Genomic DNA, 21,246 nt, shown 5'->3' with positions numbered 1-21,246 from the left:
CGGTGTAGGCCCCGCGTGGTTTTCAAACACCTCTAACTTAGTGAAGCGAGAGATGAGTTGGAGGATGGGTTCCACACAGTGGTCTATCTCAGAGTTGCCTATATGGCCCTTTCCGCATAGATCCCGCATAGCTGTGAAGCCATTTTAACTTAGTGAAAGTAGATGATAGTTGAAACAACGTTTCCCCACAAGCTTTTCGCAAGGTGATGGCACTTTCCGTGTAGGCTTCACATAGGTTTCCAAACACGTTTCACTTAGTGAGACCCGGGGTAGACCGTGAACGACGGTTTCCTCCCAATGTTCTTTCCCAGAAAGGAGTGTACGGCCCTCTCCACTTCGGCCCCGCATGTGTTTTTCAACGCTTGTAATTTAGTGTAACCAGACGTTCAGTGAAAGGTTGTTTCCCCAAGTGTTTGTATCCCTGAGGTGAGTGTATAGCGCTTTCCCTGTACGCCCCGCATAGGGTTTCAAACTCTTCTAATTTTGTGAAACGAGATCTTTCTTAACGACGGTTTTGCCACACTGTTTTTTTCACAGAGTTACATACAAGGCACTTTCCGCATAAGCCCTCCATGGGTTTTCCAACATTTATAACGTAGTGAACAAGGTGTGAGCTGAAAGAGTGAAACACTTGTAACTTAGTGACACATGATGACAGTTGAAAAACGCTTTCTCCACAGGATTCTTTCACAGTGGCTGCTATATGTCACCTTCCACGTCGTTTCCAGCATACATTTTCTAAGTTTTCTACGTCAGACAGGATGTTAGTTGGAGGATGGTTTCCTCACTTTGTTGTTTGGCAGAATTGAGTATACGGCCCTGTCATTATCGGCCCCGCCTGCTTTTTCACGCATTTTTGACTTAGTGATACAAGACGTTAGTTGAGAGATGGTTTGTCCACAGTATTCTCTCACAGGGTCGTGTGTATGTCCCTTTCCTCGTTGTTCCCTGCCTGGCTTGTCAAACCCTTCTAACGTAGGGATACAAGATGTAAGTTGAAAGATGGTTTTCGCCAAGTGCACTTCGACAGAGTTGAGTATACGGTTCTGTCGGCACATGACCCGCATAGTTTGTCCACCACTTCTAATGTAGTGAAGCGATGTGTTACTTGAAAGAGAGTTTCTTCGCTTTGTTGTTTCACAGGTTCTTTGTCACTTGCCGCGTAGACCCTGCCTAAGTTTTCAAACGGTGGTGACTGACTGAAATCAGGTGCTAGTTGAAAGATGTTTTCACCACAGTGTGTTTTCCCAGAGTTGAGCATCTCGCACTTCCCGTCTAGTCCGTGCTTAGATTTCCAGACTCTTCTATCTTGGTGGAACAAGAAGTTACTTGCCAGGTGGTTTGTCCAGAGTACTCCCTCACAGCGTCGACTATGGGTCACTTTCCACATCGTTCCCCGCATAGGTTTTGAAACGCTTCTAATGTAGGGATGGAAGCTGTTAGTTGGAAAGATGGTTGCCACAAAGTGCAGTTTGACATTATGAGCCGTGCCTAGGTTTTCAGTGAGTTCTCACTCGGTGAAACCAGACGGCAGTTGGAAGATTGTTGCACCGCAACGTTGTTTCCCAGAGTGGAGTATATGACACTATCCGCCTAGGCCCCGCGTGTGTATCCAAACATTGCACACTTCGTGAAAGACGCTCTAAGGTGAAAGAGTATTTCCCCCGAGTGTTTCAGAGTGGAGTATAGGGAACTTGCCACGTAGATCGCGCATAGGTTTTCAAACATTTTAACTTTGTGAAACCAGATGGTAGGCGAAAGATTCCTTCTCCACCCTGTTGGTTCACAGAGTTGTGTATATGACACTATCCTCCTAAGCCGCGCAAGGGTTTTCAAAGGCGTCTCCCTTAGTGACACAAGTTGTCACTTGAAAGATGGTTTGTCCACAGTAGTCTCTCACAGGGTCGATTCAAGGTCATTTTCCGCATCATTCCCCGCATAGGTTTTCAAACACTTCTACCTTCGTGAAGGAAGATGGTAGTGGAAATTTGGTTGTTGCAGGCTGTAGGGTGACAGGTTTGAGTAGTTGGCACTATTGGCCTAGGCTCCGCGTAGCTATTCAAAGACTTCTAACCTTGTGAAACGGGATGCTACTTGAAAGACGCTTTCTCCCCCTGTTGTTTCACAGAGATGAGTATACGACACTTGTCCTGTAGGCCTTGCATAGGTTTTCCAATGAGTTCTCACTTAGCGAAATCAAATGTTACTTGAAAGAATGTTCCACCCACAGTTATTTTCAGAGAATGCAGCCTATGGCACTATCTGCCCAGGCCCCACATGTGCATTGCAACGTTTGTAGCTTGGTGAAAGGAAGCTTTAGGGGAAAGATTTCCCTTCCCCACAGTGCTGTTTTACAGAGTTGAATATATGGCACGTTGCCTGTAGACCCGCCGTTCCTTTTCCACCAATTCTGAGATCAGATGCTAGAGGGACGACGCTTTCGCCACAGTGCTGTTTCACAAAGTTGAGGACAAGGCACTTTCCTCATAGAGTTCGCATAACGTTTCAAACCCTTCTCACCATATGACAAGGTGACCGAACGATAACCTCCCCGGCCTTTCATAGAGTTGCGTCTACTGCACTCTCTGAGTAGGTTTTCCAATAGTTCTCACTGGGTGAAATCCGATGTTAGTTGAGGGAATGTTTCACCCAGCATATTTCACAGAAGGTAGTAAATGGCACTATCGGCCTGGGCCCCGCACGTGTGTTCAAACATTTGTAGCTTTAGTGGAAGCAGGTTTCAGGTGAAACGTGGCTTCACCACAGTGTTGTTTCAACAGTTGCGCATATGGCACGTTCCATGGAAGTCATGCTTAGGTGTTGAAATTACTTTAAGTTTCTGAAACCAAATGTTGAAAGAGAGCTTCAGCATACTGTTGTTTCAGGGAGTTGAGTATATGGCACATTCCGCACAATTCCCTGCCGGGCTGTTCAAACTCCGGTAACTTAGTGAAACCAGAGGTTAGTGGGAAGATGGATTCGCCAGTGTTGTTTGACAGAATTGCGTATATGGCACTTTTTGCCTAGGGCCCGCCATGGTTTTGGACAAGCTCTAACTTAGTGAAAGCAGTTGTTCGTACCGAGATGATTTCCCCATAGTTTTGTTTCGCACAGAGAATGAGGTGTATTGGTTTTTCCGGCTAGGAGCTGCATAGGTTGTCAAAGCCAGTGCCTACAAACGCACTTACCATGGTGACCCCAGAGAGTTTTCCAGAGTTGCCACTCATATAAACCAGATCGATGTTAACTGAAAGACAATTTCACCAGATTGTTACTTAACAGATTTGGGTAGATGGCAGTTTCCTTGTAAGTCATGCCTAAGTTTTCAAACTATTTTAACGACGTGAAAGCAGATGTTCGGTGACAGTTTCTCACCAGTGGTTTTTCAGAGTTGACTCTCTGGCATTTCCTATAAGCTGCGCATGTTTTCAAACCTTCCAACGTAACGATACATGATGTTCGCTGAAAGGTGGTTTTCGCAAAGTCCAATTTCACAGAATTGAGTGCATGGCACCGTCGGCATAGCCCCGCGCATAACTTTTCAGACACTTCAGGGTGAAACGTGATGCTAGCTGAAGGATGGTTTCACCATGTGTCGATTCACAGAGATGAATGTATGACACAGGGTAGGCCTGCCTATGTCTTCAAAGAGTTCTCTCAGTGAAACCAAGTGTTAGTTGAAGTTTCTTTCACCACAGTATTGTTTGTTACAGAGTTGAATAGATGGCCCTTTCCGTCTCTGTCGCTCATAGAGTTTCAAAGACTTCTAATTTAGTGAAACGAAGTTTTGGTTGAAATAGGGTTTCTCCACAGTGTTGTTTCACAGTGTTGAGTATATGGCACTTGTCCTGTGGGTCCCGCATAGCTTTTCAAACCGTTGTCACTCAATGAAACGGAGGTTGGTTGAAGGTATGTTTCACCACAGCAGTGTTCGGCAGAGCGGAGTTTACGGCACTTTAAGTGTTCCTCCCTGTAAGGTGTTTCAATCACATCTGACGTAGTGAAAGCAGATGGTGGTCGGAAGATGGTTTCACCACATTGTTGTTTCACGGTATTGAGTACATGGTTCTATTCTTCTAGGCCAACATTTGCATTCAAACACAACTTAATGAAACCAGATGTTAGGTGAAGGATCATTTCCTCAGAGCGTTGTTTCACAGAGTTGCGTATATGGCACTTTCCGTGTAGGTCATGCGTTGCTTGTCAAACTGCTTTAATTTTCTGAAACTACATATTCATGAAAGAATCTTCGTCCAGAGTGCTTTTTTTCAAAGCGTCGAGTGTACGGCACTTTCTGCATAAGCCGCGCCTAGGTTTGCAAACACTTCTAACTTAGTGACACGAGCTAGTTGAAAGATGGATTGTCCACGGTATTTTCTCACAGTATCCAGTATGTGTCACTTTCCTCATCATTAATTACCCACATAGGTTTTCAAACCCTTCTGACTTCGTGATACCAGATGTTACTTGAAAGAGCCTTCCTTCCTGCAAAGTGCAGTTTCACCGAGTTGAATATATGGCACTGTCGGCAGATACCCCGCAAACTTTTTCACAGAGTTATGGCTTGAAACGAGATGTTCGTTGAAAGATCGTTTCACCACAGTGTTGTTGCCACCGAGTTCTGTACGTGGCACTTTCAGCAAAGGCTCCGCATAGTTTCAAACCCTTCTCAGTGAACACGATGTTAGTTGAAGGATGGTTTCCCCACAGTGGTGTTTCCCAAGTGGTGCTGCATATGGCCTTATTCATGCAGGCCCCGCCTGCGGTTGCAAACCCTTCAGTCGTAGAGATACATGAGGTTAGATGACATAGGATTTGCCCACACACATATGTGAAAGGAGTCGAGTATATGGCACTTTCCCCATAAGCCGTGCATAGGTTTTCAAACACTTCAAACTTAGTGCCCCAAGATAATTGATAGATGGATTGTCCACTCTATTTTCTCACAGTGTCCCACAGTATATGTCACTTTCCACATCGTTCCCCACACAGGTTTTACAATGCTCCTAACGTAGTTTCATAAAGATGTTAGCTGAAAAATGCTTCCCTAAGAGTTCAGTTTGAGAGTGGAGTATAGGGCAATTCTGCAGAGGTCCCGCATAGCTTTTCAAACACTTCTAACTTAGGGAAACGAAATGTTAGTTGAAAGATCGTTTCCCCACAGGGTTGTTTCACAGAGTTCAGTATATGGCACTTACCGTGTAGGCTGTGCATAGGTTTCCAAAAGAGTTCACCCTGGGCGAAATCAGATATTAGTTGAAAGAATGGCACTTTCCCCATACGCCGCGCATAGGTTTTCAAACACTTCTAACCTAAATGAAAGAAGAATTGAGTTGAAAGACGGTTTCTCACAGTGTTGTTCCACAGTTGTCAGTATCTTGTACTTCCTGCGTTTTACCCGCATAGTTTTTCAAACGCTCCTTCCTAACTTGGTGCTACAGGATATTACTCTAAAGATGGTTTCCGCAAAGTGCAGGCTGACAGAGGTGAGCGAGTATATGGCACTTTCGGCATAGGCTCCCCATAGGTTTTCTAACGCTTCCAGTTTAGTTATACAAGATGTTAATTGAAAGATGGTTTCCCCACATGTTGTGTCACAGATTTGAGTATATGACCCTTTCCGCATAACCCCCAATAGTCTTCAATTCTCAATGATTGAAACCAGATGTTATTTGAAAGATCTTTTCACCACGTCGTTGTTTCACACAGTTGAGTGTATGGCCCTTAGTTTTTAGGCTTCTCATAGGTTTTCAAACCGTTCTAAGAGGAACGAGATGGTAGTTGAAAGGTGGTTTCCCCACAGTGTTATTTCACAACGTCGCAGGCATGGCATGATCCTCGTGCATAGGCCCCGCATCTGTTTTCAAACACTTGCAAACTGATATTAAGAGACAGATTGTTTCCCGACCGTGCTGTTTCACAGAGTCGAGTAAGTGGCGCTTTCACTGTAGCCCCATTATGGTTTTCGAGCCCCATTATGCTTCATTATAGTGAAGCAAGAGATTAGTTGGAAGATGCATTCCCCACAGAGTGGCTCTAAGGCAGTTTCCTCAAAAGCCCAGCATGGGTTTTCAAACACTTCGTTAGTGAAAGAGGATGTCGGTTGAAAGACCATTTTTCCACATTTTTTACACAATAGAGTAGAAGTCACTCTCGTCAAAATTCCCTGCAAATGGTGACAACACCTGGCAGGGAAGCAAGATGTTATGAAGGATGGTTTCACCACACTGTTGTGGCACAGAGTTGAGTAATCGTACATTCCCCATTGCTGCCTGCGTGGGTTTTCAAACCCTTCTCAATTAGTGAAATCAGACGGTCGTTGAAAGAGGTTGACACCAGCGTGTTGTTTCACAGAGTTGACTATATGGCAACTTGTCTCATAGTTAACCGATCATAAGTTTTCCATCACTTCCAAATTAGTGAAACCGAAAGTTTGTTGAAAGATGGTTCCGCACACTCTGCTTTCACAGATTTGAGTGTAAGGCACTTTCTGCATAGGCCGCAACCTGGTTTTCACACGTCTAGCTTCGAGAAACCACATGTTAGGTGAGAGGTTTCCCCACCGTCTTCTTCCATAGAGTTGAGTATAAAACTCTCAGATAAGCTGTTGTTTCACAGAGATGAGTGTATGGCACTTTCATTAGAAGCTCCGCATAGGTTTTCAAACAATTTCATCTGATTGGAATAAGATTTTAGTGGCAAGCTGTTTCCCCACAGTGTTTCTTCATACAGTTTTGTAGATGGCACTTTCGTTGTTGGCCCTGCGTGGGTCTTCAAGTACTTCTAACAGTGGAAGCAGATGATAGTTTCACCACACAGTTGTTTCACAAGGTTGAGTACATGGCACTTTTGGTGTCGACTCCACATGGGTTTTCCAACACTTCTAATGTAGTGAAATAGGATTTTGGTTGAAAGACGGTTTCCGCACAGTGTTATTTGCCAGAGTGTATGGCACTTTATACATAGACCCCGCATAAAGTTTTCAAATAGCTATAACAGAACGTAACATGAAACATAACATAACATAACATAACATAACATAACATGACGTAACTGTAACATAACGTAACTCAGACATAACATAATAACTCTAACATGGTGGTTGAAGGACGGTTTCTCCACAAAAGGGTGTCCCAACGTGCAGGGACTTGACAGAGTACATGGCACTTTCTGCATAAGCCCCCACGGAGTTCTTCAAACACTTCTAACCAGGTGAAACAGGATATCAGTTGAAAGAAGGTTTCTGCACAGTGTTCTTTTCACAGTGGCTGGTGTATGTAACCTTCCCCCTCGATCCCCACATAGGTCTTCAAACACTTCCAACTGAGCGAAACGAGCTGTTAGTTAAAAGATGATTTTTCCCCACTGTGTTCTTTCACACAGTTGACTCTAGTACACTTTGTAGGCCGTGCATATGTTTTCAAACAGTTCTCAGTGAAACAAGATGCCAGTTGAAAGATGGTTTCTTCCCAGTACTCTCTCACAACGTCACTTTCCCCATCGATCCCCGCATGGGGTTTCCAACACTTCTGACTTAGTGAAAGAGAACGTTGAAAGACGTTTTCCCCACAGTGTTCTTTCATAGAGTGGGAGGCCCTTTCAGTCTGGACCACCACACAGGAGCTTTCAGACACTTCCAATTTAGTTGAATCAAATGTCACTTGAAAGGTGGTTTCCCCAAAGCCCGGTTGGACAGAGCTGCGTATATATGACCCTTTCCACATCATTCCCTCCATAGGTTTTCAAACATTTTTCTATGGTAGCGACACAAGGTGTTAGTTGAAAGATGGTTTCGCCAAAGTGCAGCTTGACAGAGTTGAGTATATGGCACTTTCTGCATTCATCCCGGCGTAGTTTTGCAAATGCTTCTAACGTCCTAAATCAGGTGGTCACAAGACCTTTTACCCAGAGTGCTCTTTCACACAGTTGACTCTATGGCACTTTGTAGGTTTTCAGACAGTTCACAGTGAAACCAGATGTTAGTCGCAAGACTGTTTCCCTACAGCGTCGTTTCACAGAATGGAGTACACGGCCCTTGCGCATAGGCCCTGCAGAAGTTTTCCAACCCTTTTAACTTGGCGACAGCAGATGTGAGTTGGAAGACCGTTTCTCCACGGTACGATTTGGCTGTGTCGAGTATATGTCACTTTTCTCATGGTTCCTAGGAGAGTGTTGGAAACACTTCTAACACGGTGAAACAAGATGTTAGTTGAAAGGTGGTTTCCCCAAAAGCTGCTTGACACACTTGAGCATAGGGCCCTTTCCGCATAAGCCCCCATAGGTTTTCACATACTTCCAACAAGTGAACCCAGATGCCCTTTGGCTGTGGGGTGAAGCCTGTGGCTTCACCACAGTGAGTTTTACAGAGTTGAGCCTATAGCACTTCCCGCGTAGTACCGGCATAGGTTTGCAAACACTTCTAAGTGGAACAAGAAGAGGTTAATTGAAACGTGGAAACCCCACAGTGTTGTTTCAGAGTTGACTATATGGCACTTTTGACGCCGGCCCTGCACGGGTGTTCAAATACTTCCAACCTCGTGAAGAGAGACGTTATTGGAAAAATGGCTTCCCCACAGTGACTCACAGAGGTGACTGTATGACACTTTTGGTGTAGTCTCCGCCCGGTTTTCAAAGACTTCTAACGTAGTGAAATATTTTAGTTGGAAGATGGTTCCCCAAGCTCTTGTGTCACAGAGCTGAGTACCTGGCACTTTCCGCCTAGACCCCGAATAGTTTTCAAACCGCTTTCAATTCGTGAGGCCAGATGTGAGCTGAAAGATCGTTTCAGCACACTGTTGTTTCCCACAGTTGAGTATGTGGCACTTAGCCGTTAGGCTTCTCCTAGGTTTTCAAACACTCCTATCTCAGCGAACCCAGACGGTAGTTGAAAGGCGGCTTCCCCACAGTGTAGTTTCCCAGAGGTGAGTGTATGGCACCATCCTGCTACGCCCTGCGTGCGTTTTCAAACACTTGTTACTGAGTGCAACCAGATCTCAGCAGAAAGATGCTTCCCAGATAGACTTGTGTCCCGAGGTGAGTATGAGACACTTTCGGTGTAGGCCCCGCGTGGTTTTCAAACACCTCTAACTTAGTGAAGCGAGAGATGAGTTGGAGGATGGGTTCCACACAGTGGTCTATCTCAGAGTTGCCTATATGGCCCTTTCCGCATAGATCCCGCATAGCTGTGAAGCCATTTTAACTTAGTGAAACTAGATGATAGTTGAAACAACGTTTCCCCACAAGCTTTTCGCAAGGTGATGGCACTTTCCGTGTAGGCTTCACATAGGTTTCCAAGCACGTTTCACTTAGTGAGACCCGGGGTAGACCGTGAACGACGGTTTCCTCCCAATGTTCTTTCCCAGAAAGGAGTGTACGGCACTCTCCACTTCGGCCCCGCATGTGTTTTTCGACGCTTGTAATTTAGTGTAACCAGACGTTCAGTGAAAGGTTGTTTCCCCAAGTGTTTGTATCCCTGAGGTGAGTGTATAGCGCTTTCCCTGTACGCCCCGCATAGGGTTTCAAACTCTTCTAATTTTGTGAAACGAGATCTTTCTTAACGACGGTTTTGCCACACTGTTTTTTTCACAGAGTTACATACAAGGCACTTTCCGCATAAGCCCTCCATGGGTTTTCCAACATTTATAACGTAGTGAACAAGGTGTGAGCTGAAAGAGTGAAACACTTGTAACTTAGTGACACATGATGACAGTTGAAAAACGCTTTCTCCACCGGATTCTTTCACAGTGGCTGCTATGTGTCACCTTCCACGTCGTTTCCAGCATACATTTTCTAAGTTTTCTACGTCAAACAGGATGTTAGTTGGAGGATGGTTTCCTCACTTTGTTGTTTGGCAGAATTGAGTATACGGCCCTGTCATTATCGGCCCCGCCTGCTTTTTCACGCATTTTTGACTTAGTGATACAAGATGTTAGTTGAGAGATGGTTTGTCCACGGTATTCTCTCACAGGGTCGTGTGTATGTCCCTTTCCTCGTTGTTCCCTGCCTGGCTTGTCAAACCCTTCTAACGTAGGGATACAAGATGTAAGTTGAAAGATGGTTTTCGCCAAGTGCACTTCGACAGAGTTGAGTGTACGGTTCTGTCGGCACATGACCCGCATAGTTTGTCCACCACTTCTAATGTAGTGAAGCGATGTGTTACTTGAAAGAGAGTTTCTTCGCTTTGTTGTTTCATAGGTTCTTTGTCACCTGCCGCGTAGACCCTGCCTAAGTTTTCAAACGGTGGTGACTGACTGAAATCAGGTGCTAGTTGAAAGATGTTTTCACCACAGTGTGTTTTCCCAGAGTTGAGCATCTCGCACTTCCCGTCTAGTCCGTGCTTAGATTTCCAGACTCTTCTATCTTGGTGGAACGAGAAGTTACTTGCAAGGTGGTTTGTCCAGAGTACTCCCTCACAGCGTCGACTATGGGTCACTTTCCACATCGTTCCCCGCATAGGTTTTGAAACGCTTCTAATGTAGGGATGGAAGCTGTTAGTTGGAAAGATGGTTGCCACAAAGTGCAGTTTGACATTATGAGCCGTGCCTAGGTTTTCAGTGAGTTCTCACTCGGTGAAACCAGATGGCAGTTGGAAGATTGTTGCACCGCAACGTTGTTTCCCAGAGTGGAGTATATGACACTATCCGCCTAGGCCCCGCGTGTGTATCCAAACATTGCACGCTTCGTGAAAGACGCTCTAAGGTGAAAGAGTATTTCCCCCGAGTGTTTCAGAGTGGAGTATAGGGAACTTGCCACGTAGATCGTGCATAGGTTTTCAAACATTTTAACTTTGTGAAACCAGATGGTAGGCGAAAGATTCCTTCTCCACCCTGTTGGTTCACAGAGTTGTGTGTATGACACTATCCTCCTAAGCCGCGCAAGGGTTTTCAAAGGCGTCTCCCTTAGTGACACAAGTTGTCACTTGAAACATGGTTTGTCCACAGTAGTCTCTCACAGGGTCGATTCAAGGTCATTTTCCGCATCATTCCCCGCACAGGTTTTCAAACACTTCTACCTTCGTGAAGGAAGATGGTAGTGGAAATTTGGTTGTTGCAGGCTGTAGGGTGACAGGTTTGAGGAGTTGGCACTATTGGCCTAGGCTCCGCGTAGCTATTCAAAGACTTCTAACCTTGTGAAACGGGATGCTACTTGAAAGACGCTTTCTCCCCCTGTTGTTTCACAGAGATGAGTATACGACACTTGTCCTGTAGGCCTTGCATAGGTTTTCCAATGAGTTCTCACTTAGCGAAATCAACTGTTACTTGAAAGAATGTTCCACCCACAGTTATTTTCAGAGAATGCAGCCTATGGCACTATCTGCCCAGGCCCCACATGTGCATTGCAACGTTTGTAGCTTGGTGAAAGGAAGCTTTAGGGGAAAGATTTCCCTTCCCCACAGTGCTGTTTTACAGAGTTGAATATATGGCACGTTGCCTGTAGACCCGCCGTTCCTTTTCCACCAATTCTGAGATCAGATGCTAGAGGGACGACGCTTTCGCCACAGTGCTGTTTCACAAAGTTGAGGACAAGGCACTTTCCTCATAGAGTTCGCATAACGTTTCAAACCCTTCTCACCATATGACAAGGTGACCGAACGATAACCTCCCCGGCCTTTCATAGAGTTGCGTCTACTGCACTCTCTGAGTAGGTTTTCCAATAGTTCTCACTGGGTGAAATCCGATGTTAGTTGAGGGAATGTTTCACCCAGCATATTTCACAGAAGGTAGTAAATGGCACTATCGGCCTGGGCCCCGCACGTGTGTTCAAACATTTGTAGCTTTAGTGGAAGCAGGTTTCAGGTGAAACGTGGCTTCACCACAGTGTTGTTTCAACAGTTGCGCATATGGCACGTTCCATGGAAGTCATGCTTAGGTGTTGAAATTACTTTAAGTTTCTGAAACCAAATGTTGAAAGAGAGCTTCAGCATACTGTTGTTTCAGGGAGTTGAGTATATGGCACATTCCGCACAATTCCCTGCCGGGCTGTTCAAACTCCGGTAACTTAGTGAAACCAGAGGTTAGTGGGAAGATGGATTCCCCAGTGTTGTTTGACAGAATTGCGTATATGGCACTTTTTGCCTAGGGCCCGCCATGGTTTTGGACAAGCTCTAACTTAGTGAAAGCAGTTGTTCGTACCGAGATGATTTCCCCATAGTTTTGTTTCGCACAGAGAAGTGTATTGGTTTTTCCGGCTAGGAGCTGCATAGGTTGTCAAACCCAGTGCCTACAAACGCACTTACCATGGTGACCCCAGAGAGTTTTCCAGAGTTGCCACTCATATAAACCAGATCGATGTTAACTGAAAGACAATTTCACCAGATTGTTACTTAACAGATTTGGGTAGATGGCAGTTTCCTTGTAAGTCATGCCTAAGTTTTCAAACTATTTTAACGACGTGAAAGCAGATGTTCGGTGACAGTTTCTCACCAGTGGTTTTTCAGAGTTGACTCTCTGGCATTTCCTATAAGCTGCGCATGTTTTCAAACCTTCCAACGTAACGATACATGATGTTCGTTGAAAGGTGGTTTTCGCAAAGTCCAATTTCACAGAATTGAGTGCATGGCACCGTCGGCATAGCCCCGCGCATAACTTTTCAGACACTTCAGGGTGAAACGTGATGCTAGCTGAAGGATGGTTTCACCATGTGTCGATTCACAGAGATGAATGTATGACACAGGGTAGGCCTGCCTATGTCTTCAAAGAGTTCTCTCAGTGAAACCAAGTGTTAGTTGAAGTTTCTTTCACCACAGTATTGTTTGTTACAGAGTTGAATAGATGGCCCTTTCCGTCTCTGTCGCTCATAGAGTTTCAAAGACTTCTAATTTAGTGAAACGAAGTTTTGGTTGAAATAGGGTTTCTCCACAGTGTTGTTTCACAGTGTTGAGTATATGGCACTTGTCCTGTGGGTCCCGCATAGCTTTTCAAACCGTTGTCACTCAATGAAACGGAGGTTGGTTGAAGGTATGTTTCACCACAGCAGTGTTCGGCAGAGCGGAGTTTACGGCACTTTAAGTGTTCCTCCCTGTAAGGTGTTTCAATCACATCTGACGTAGTGAAAGCAGATGGTGGTCGGAAGATGGTTTCACCACATTGTTGTTTCACGGTATTGAGTACATGGTTCTATTCTTCTAGGCCAACATTTGCATTCAAACACAACTTAATGAAACCAGATGTTAGGTGAAGGATCATTTCCTCAGAGCGTTGTTTCACAGAGTTGCGTATATGGCACTTTCCGTGTAGGTCATGCGTTGCTTGTCAAACTGCTTTAATTTTCTGAAACTACATATTCATGAAAGAATCTTCGTCCAGAGTGCTTTTTTTCAAAGCGTCGAGTGTACGGCACTTTCTGCATAAGCCGCGCCTAGGTTTGCAAACACTTCTAACTTAGTGACACGAGCTAGTTGAAAGATGGATTGTCCACGGTATTTTCTCACAGTATCCAGTATGTGTCACTTTCCTCATCATTAATTACCCACATAGGTTTTCAAACCCTTCTGACTTCGTGATACCAGATGTTACTTGAAAGAGCCTTCCTTCCTGCAAAGTGCAGTTTCACCGAGTTGAATATATGGCACTGTCGGCAGATACCCCGCAAACTTTTTCACAGAGTTATGGCTTGAAACGAGATGTTCGTTGAAAGATCGTTTCACCACAGTGTTGTTGCCACCGAGTTCTGTACGTGGCACTTTCAGCAAAGGCTCCGCATAGTTTCAAACCCTTCTCAGTGAACACGATGTTAGTTGAAGGATGGTTTCCCCACAGTGGTGTTTCCCAAGTGGTGCTGCATATGGCCTTATTCATGCAGGCCCCGCCTGCGGTTGCAAACCCTTCAGTCGTAGAGATACATGAGGTTAGATGACATAGGATTTGCCCACACACATATGTGAAAGGAGTCGAGTATATGGCACTTTCCCCATAAGCCGTGCATAGGTTTTCAAACACTTCAAACTTAGTGCCCCAAGATAATTGATAGATGGATTGTCCACTCTATTTTCTCACAGTGTCCCACAGTATATGTCACTTTCCACATCGTTCCCCACACAGGTTTTACAATGCTCCTAACGTAGTTTCATAAAGATGTTAGCTGAAAAATGCTTCCCTAAGAGTTCAGTTTGAGAGTGGAGTATAGGGCAATTCTGCAGAGGTCCCGCATAGCTTTTCAAACACTTCTAACTTAGGGAAACGAAATGTTAGTTGAAAGATCGTTTCCCCACAGGGTTGTTTCACAGAGTTCAGTATATGGCACTTACCGTGTAGGCTGTGCATAGGTTTCCAAAAGAGTTCACCCTGGGCGAAATCAGATATTAGTTGAAAGAATGGCACGCGCATAGGTTTTCAAACACTTCTAACCTAAATGAAAGAAGAATTGAGTTGAAAGACGGTTTCTCACAGTGTTGTTCCACAGTTGTCAGTATCTTGTACTTCCTGCGTTTTACCCGCATAGTTTTTCAAACGCTCCTTCCTAACTTGGTGCTACAGGATATTACTCTAAAGATGGTTTCCGCAAAGTGCAGGCTGACAGAGGTGAGCGAGTATATGGCACTTTCGGCATAGGCTCCCCATAGGTTTTCTAACGCTTCCAGTTTAGTTATACAAGATGTTAATTGAAAGATGGTTTCCCCACATGTTGTGTCACAGATTTGAGTATATGACCCTTTCCGCATAACCCCCAATAGTCTTCAATTCTCAATGATTGAAACCAGATGTTATTTGAAAGATCTTTTCACCACGTCGTTGTTTCACACAGTTGAGTGTATGGCCCTTAGTTTTTAGGCTTCTCATAGGTTTTCAAACCGTTCTAAGAGGAACGAGATGGTAGTTGAAAGGTGGTTTCCCCACAGTGTTATTTCACAACGTCGCAGGCATGGCATGATCCTCGTGCATAGGCCCCGCATCTGTTTTCAAACACTTGCAAACTGATATTAAGAGACAGATTGTTTCCCGACCGTGCTGTTTCACAGAGTCGAGTAAGTGGCGCTTTCACTGTAGCCCCATTATGGTTTTCGAGCCCCATTATGCTTCATTATAGTGAAGCAAGAGATTAGTTGGAAGATGCATTCCCCACAGAGTGGCTCTAAGGCAGTTTCCTCAAAAGCCCAGCATGGGTTTTCAAACACTTCGTTAGTGAAAGAGGATGTCGGTTGAAAGACCATTTTTCCACATTTTTTACACAATAGAGTAGAAGTCACTCTCGTCAAAATTCCCTGCAAATGGTGACAACACCTGGCAGGGAAGCAAGATGTTATGAAGGATGGTTTCACCACACTGTTGTGGCACAGAGTTGAGTAATCGTACATTCCCCATTGCTGCCTGCGTGGGTTTTCAAACCCTTCTCAATTAGTGAAATCAGACGGTCGTTGAAAGAGGTTGACACCAGCGTGTTGTTTCACAGAGTTGACTATATGGCAACTTGTCTCATAGTTAACCGATCATAAGTTTTCCATCACTTCCAAATTAGTGAAACCGAAAGTTTGTTGAAAGATGGTTCCGCACACTCTGCTTTCACAGATTTGAGTGTAAGGCACTTTCTGCATAGGCCGCAACCTGGTTTTCACACGTCTAGCTTCGAGAAACCACATGTTAGGTGAGAGGTTTCCCCACCGTCTTCTTCCATAGAGTTGAGTATAAAACTCTCAGATAAGCTGTTGTTTCACAGAGATGAGTGTATGTATGGCACTTTCATTAGAAGCTCCGCATAGGTTTTCAAACAATTTCATCTGATTGGAATAAGATTTTAGTGGCAAGCTGTTTCCCCACAGTGTTTCTTCATACAGTTTTGTAGATGGCACTTTCGTTGTTGGCCCTGCGTGGGTCTTCAAGTACTTCTAACAGTGGAAGCAGATGATAGTTTCACCACACAGTTGTTTCACAAGGTTGAGTACATGGCACTTTTGGTGTCGACTCCACATGGGTTTTCCAACACTTCTAATGTAGTGAAATAGGATTTTGGTTGAAAGACGGTTTCCGCACAGTGTTATTTGCCAGAGTGTATGGCACTTTATACATAGACCCCGCATAAAGTTTTCAAATAGCTATAACAGAACGTAACATGAAAAACATAACATAACATAACATAACATAACATAACATAACATGACGTAACTGTAACATAACGTAACTCAGACATAACATAATAACTCTAACATGGTGGTTGAAGGACGGTTTCTCCACAAAAGGGTGTCCCAACGTGCAGGGACTTGACAGAGTACATGGCACTTTCTGCATAAGCCCCCACGGAGTTCTTCAAACACTTCTAACCAGGTGAAACAGGATATCAGTTGAAAGAAGGTTTCTGCACAGTGTTCTTTTCACAGTGGCTGGTGTATGTAACCTTCCCCCTCGATCCCCACATAGGTCTTCAAACACTTCCAACTGAGCGAAACGAGCTGTTAGTTAAAAGATGATTTTTCCCCACTGTGTTCTTTCACACAGTTGACTCTAGTACACTTTGTAGGCCGTGCATATGTTTTCAAACAGTTCTCAGTGAAACAAGATGCCAGTTGAAAGATGGTTTCTTCCCAGTACTCTCTCACAACGTCACTTTCCCCATCGATCCCCGCATGGGGTTTCCAACACTTCTGACTTAGTGAAAGAGAACGTTGAAAGACGTTTTCCCCACAGTGTTCTTTCATAGAGTGGGAGGCCCTTTCAGTCTGGACCACCACACAGGAGCTTTCAGACACTTCCAATTTAGTTGAATCAAATGTCACTTGAAAGGTGGTTTCCCCAAAGCCCGGTTGGACAGAGCTGCGTATATATGACCCTTTCCACATCATTCCCTCCATAGGTTTTCAAACATTTTTCTATGGTAGCGACACAAGGTGTTAGTTGAAAGATGGTTTCGCCAAAGTGCAGCTTGACAGAGTTGAGTATATGGCACTTTCTGCATTCATCCCGGCGTAGTTTTGCAAATGCTTCTAACGTCCTAAATCAGGTGGTCACAAGACCTTTTACCCAGAGTGCTCTTTCACACAGTTGACTCTATGGCACTTTGTAGGTTTTCAGACAGTTCACAGTGAAACCAGATGTTAGTCGCAAGACTGTTTCCCTACAGCGTCGTTTCACAGAATGGAGTACACGGCCCTTGCGCATAGGCCCTGCAGAAGTTTTCCAACCCTTTTAACTTGGCGACAGCAGATGTGAGTTGGAAGACCGTTTCTCCACGGTACGATTTGGCTGTGTCGAGTATATGTCACTTTTCTCATGGTTCCTAGGAGAGTGTTGGAAACACTTCTAACACGGTGAAACAAGATGTTAGTTGAAAGGTGGTTTCCCCAAAAGCTGCTTGACACACTTGAGCATAGGGCCCTTTCCGCATAAGCCCCCATAGGTTTTCACATACTTCCAACAAGTGAACCCAGATGCCCTTTGGCTGTGGGGTGAAGCCTGTGGCTTCACCACAGTGAGTTTTACAGAGTTGAGCCTATAGCACTTCCCGCGTAGTACCGGCATAGGTTTGCAAACACTTCTAAGTGGAACAAGAAGAGGTTAATTGAAACGTGGAAACCCCACAGTGTTGTTTCAGAGTTGACTATATGGCACTTTTGACGCCGGCCCTGCACGGGTGTTCAAATACTTCCAACCTCGTGAAGAGAGACGTTATTGGAAAAATGGCTTCCCCACAGTGACTCACAGAGGTGACTGTATGACACTTTTGGTGTAGTCTCCGCCCGGTTTTCAAAGACTTCTAACGTAGTGAAATATTTTAGTTGGAAGATGGTTCCCCAAGCTCTTGTGTCACAGAGCTGAGTACCTGGCACTTTCCGCCTAGACCCCGAATAGTTTTCAAACCGCTTTCAATTCGTGAGGCCAGATGTGAGCTGAAAGATCGTTTCAGCACACTGTTGTTTCCCACAGTTGAGTATGTGGCACTTAGCCGTTAGGCTTCTCCTAGGTTTTCAAACACTCCTATCTCAGCGAACCCAGACGGTAGTTGAAAGGCGGCTTCCCCACAGTGTAGTTTCCCAGAGGTGAGTGTATGGCACCATCCTGCTACGCCCTGCGTGCGTTTTCAAACACTTGTTACTGAGTGCAACCAGATCTCAGCAGAAAGATGCTTCCCAGATAGACTTGTGTCCCGAGGTGAGTATGAGACACTTTCGGTGTAGGCCCCGCGTGGTTTTCAAACACCTCTAACTTAGTGAAGCGAGAGATGAGTTGGAGGATGGGTTCCACACAGTGGTCTATCTCAGAGTTGCCTATATGGCCCTTTCCGCATAGATCCCGCATAGCTGTGAAGCCATTTTAACTTAGTGAAACTAGATGATAGTTGAAACAACGTTTCCCCACAAGCTTTTCGCAAGGTGATGGCACTTTCCGTGTAGGCTTCACATAGGTTTCCAAGCACGTTTCACTTAGTGAGACCCGGGGTAGACCGTGAACGACGGTTTCCTCCCAATGTTCTTTCCCAGAAAGGAGTGTACGGCACTCTCCACTTCGGCCCCGCATGTGTTTTTCGACGCTTGTAATTTAGTGTAACCAGACGTTCAGTGAAAGGTTGTTTCCCCAAGTGTTTGTATCCCTGAGGTGAGTGTATAGCGCTTTCCCTGTACGCCCCGCATAGGGTTTCAAACTCTTCTAATTTTGTGAAACGAGATCTTTCTTAACGACGGTTTTGCCACACTGTTTTTTTCACAGAGTTACATACAAGGCACTTTCCGCATAAGCCCTCCATGGGTTTTCCAACATTTATAACGTAGTGAACAAGGTGTGAGCTGAAAGAGTGAAACACTTGTAACTTAGTGACACATGATGACAGTTGAAAAACGCTTTCTCCACCGGATTCTTTCACAGTGGCTGCTATGTGTCACCTTCCACGTCGTTTCCAGCATACATTTTCTAAGTTTTCTACGTCAAACAGGATGTTAGTTGGAGGATGGTTTCCTCACTTTGTTGTTTGGCAGAATTGAGTATACGGCCCTGTCATTATCGGCCCCGCCTGCTTTTTCACGCATTTTTGACTTAGTGATACAAGATGTTAGTTGAGAGATGGTTTGTCCACGGTATTCTCTCACAGGGTCGTGTGTATGTCCCTTTCCTCGTTGTTCCCTGCCTGGCTTGTCAAACCCTTCTAACGTAGGGATACAAGATGTAAGTTGAAAGATGGTTTTCGCCAAGTGCACTTCGACAGAGTTGAGTGTACGGTTCTGTCGGCACATGACCCGCATAGTTTGTCCACCACTTCTAATGTAGTGAAGCGATGTGTTACTTGAAAGAGAGTTTCTTCGCTTTGTTGTTTCATAGGTTCTTTGTCACCTGCCGCGTAGACCCTGCCTAAGTTTTCAAACGGTGGTGACTGACTGAAATCAGGTGCTAGTTGAAAGATGTTTTCACCACAGTGTGTTTTCCCAGAGTTGAGCATCTCGCACTTCCCGTCTAGTCCGTGCTTAGATTTCCAGACTCTTCTATCTTGGTGGAACGAGAAGTTACTTGCAAGGTGGTTTGTCCAGAGTACTCCCTCACAGCGTCGACTATGGGTCACTTTCCACATCGTTCCCCGCATAGGTTTTGAAACGCTTCTAATGTAGGGATGGAAGCTGTTAGTTGGAAAGATGGTTGCCACAAAGTGCAGTTTGACATTATGAGCCGTGCCTAGGTTTTCAGTGAGTTCTCACTCGGTGAAACCAGATGGCAGTTGGAAGATTGTTGCACCGCAACGTTGTTTCCCAGAGTGGAGTATATGACACTATCCGCCTAGGCCCCGCGTGTGTATCCAAACATTGCACGCTTCGTGAAAGACGCTCTAAGGTGAAAGAGTATTTCCCCCGAGTGTTTCAGAGTGGAGTATAGGGAACTTGCCACGTAGATCGTGCATAGGTTTTCAAACATTTTAACTTTGTGAAACCAGATGGTAGGCGAAAGATTCCTTCTCCACCCTGTTGGTTCACAGAGTTGTGTGTATGACACTATCCTCCTAAGCCGCGCAAGGGTTTTCAAAGGCGTCTCCCTTAGTGACACAAGTTGTCACTTGAAACATGGTTTGTCCACAGTAGTCTCTCACAGGGTCGATTCAAGGTCATTTTCCGCATCATTCCCCGCACAGGTTTTCAAACACTTCTACCTTCGTGAAGGAAGATGGTAGTGGAAATTTGGTTGTTGCAGGCTGTAGGGTGACAGGTTTGAGGAGTTGGCACTATTGGCCTAGGCTCCGCGTAGCTATTCAAAGACTTCTAACCTTGTGAAACGGGATGCTACTTGAAAGACGCTTTCTCCCCCTGTTGTTTCACAGAGATGAGTATACGACACTTGTCCTGTAGGCCTTGCATAGGTTTTCCAATGAGTTCTCACTTAGCGAAATCAACTGTTACTTGAAAGAATGTTCCACCCACAGTTATTTTCAGAGAATGCAGCCTATGGCACTATCTGCCCAGGCCCCACATGTGCATTGCAACGTTTGTAGCTTGGTGAAAGGAAGCTTTAGGGGAAAGATTTCCCTTCCCCACAGTGCTGTTTTACAGAGTTGAATATATGGCACGTTGCCTGTAGACCCGCCGTTCCTTTTCCACCAATTCTGAGATCAGATGCTAGAGGGACGACGCTTTCGCCACAGTGCTGTTTCACAAAGTTGAGGACAAGGCACTTTCCTCATAGAGTTCGCATAACGTTTCAAACCCTTCTCACCATATGACAAGGTGACCGAACGATAACCTCCCCGGCCTTTCATAGAGTTGCGTCTACTGCACTCTCTGAGTAGGTTTTCCAATAGTTCTCACTGGGTGAAATCCGATGTTAGTTGAGGGAATGTTTCACCCAGCATATTTCACAGAAGGTAGTAAATGGCACTATCGGCCTGGGCCCCGCACGTGTGTTCAAACATTTGTAGCTTTAGTGGAAGCAGGTTTCAGGTGAAACGTGGCTTCACCACAGTGTTGTTTCAACAGTTGCGCATATGGCACGTTCCATGGAAGTCATGCTTAGGTGTTGAAATTACTTTAAGTTTCTGAAACCAAATGTTGAAAGAGAGCTTCAGCATACTGTTGTTTCAGGGAGTTGAGTATATGGCACATTCCGCACAATTCCCTGCCGGGCTGTTCAAACTCCGGTAACTTAGTGAAACCAGAGGTTAGTGGGAAGATGGATTCCCCAGTGTTGTTTGACAGAATTGCGTATATGGCACTTTTTGCCTAGGGCCCGCCATGGTTTTGGACAAGCTCTAACTTAGTGAAAGCAGTTGTTCGTACCGAGATGATTTCCCCATAGTTTTGTTTCGCACAGAGAAGTGTATTGGTTTTTCCGGCTAGGAGCTGCATAG

General features: G+C 45.1%; 1 long non-coding RNA gene across 1 annotated transcript; it reads left to right on the top strand.

The window, feature by feature from the left end:
- The first annotated feature begins 3,171 nt into the window (after positions 1 to 3,171).
- On the top strand, positions 3,172 to 19,018 carry LOC122206074. Its single transcript, XR_006196357.1, has 2 exons — positions 3,172 to 5,293; positions 14,327 to 19,018. It is a non-coding gene; the product is annotated as an uncharacterized LOC122206074 (long non-coding RNA).
- The last annotated feature ends 2,228 nt before the right edge of the window (positions 19,019 to 21,246 follow it).

The sequence above is a fragment of the Panthera leo genome, chromosome E1 (assembly GCF_018350215.1).
Source record: "Panthera leo isolate Ple1 chromosome E1, P.leo_Ple1_pat1.1, whole genome shotgun sequence".
NCBI classification, from domain to species: domain Eukaryota; kingdom Metazoa; phylum Chordata; class Mammalia; order Carnivora; family Felidae; genus Panthera; species Panthera leo.
This window is presented reverse-complemented; position numbering and strand designations above follow the sequence as displayed.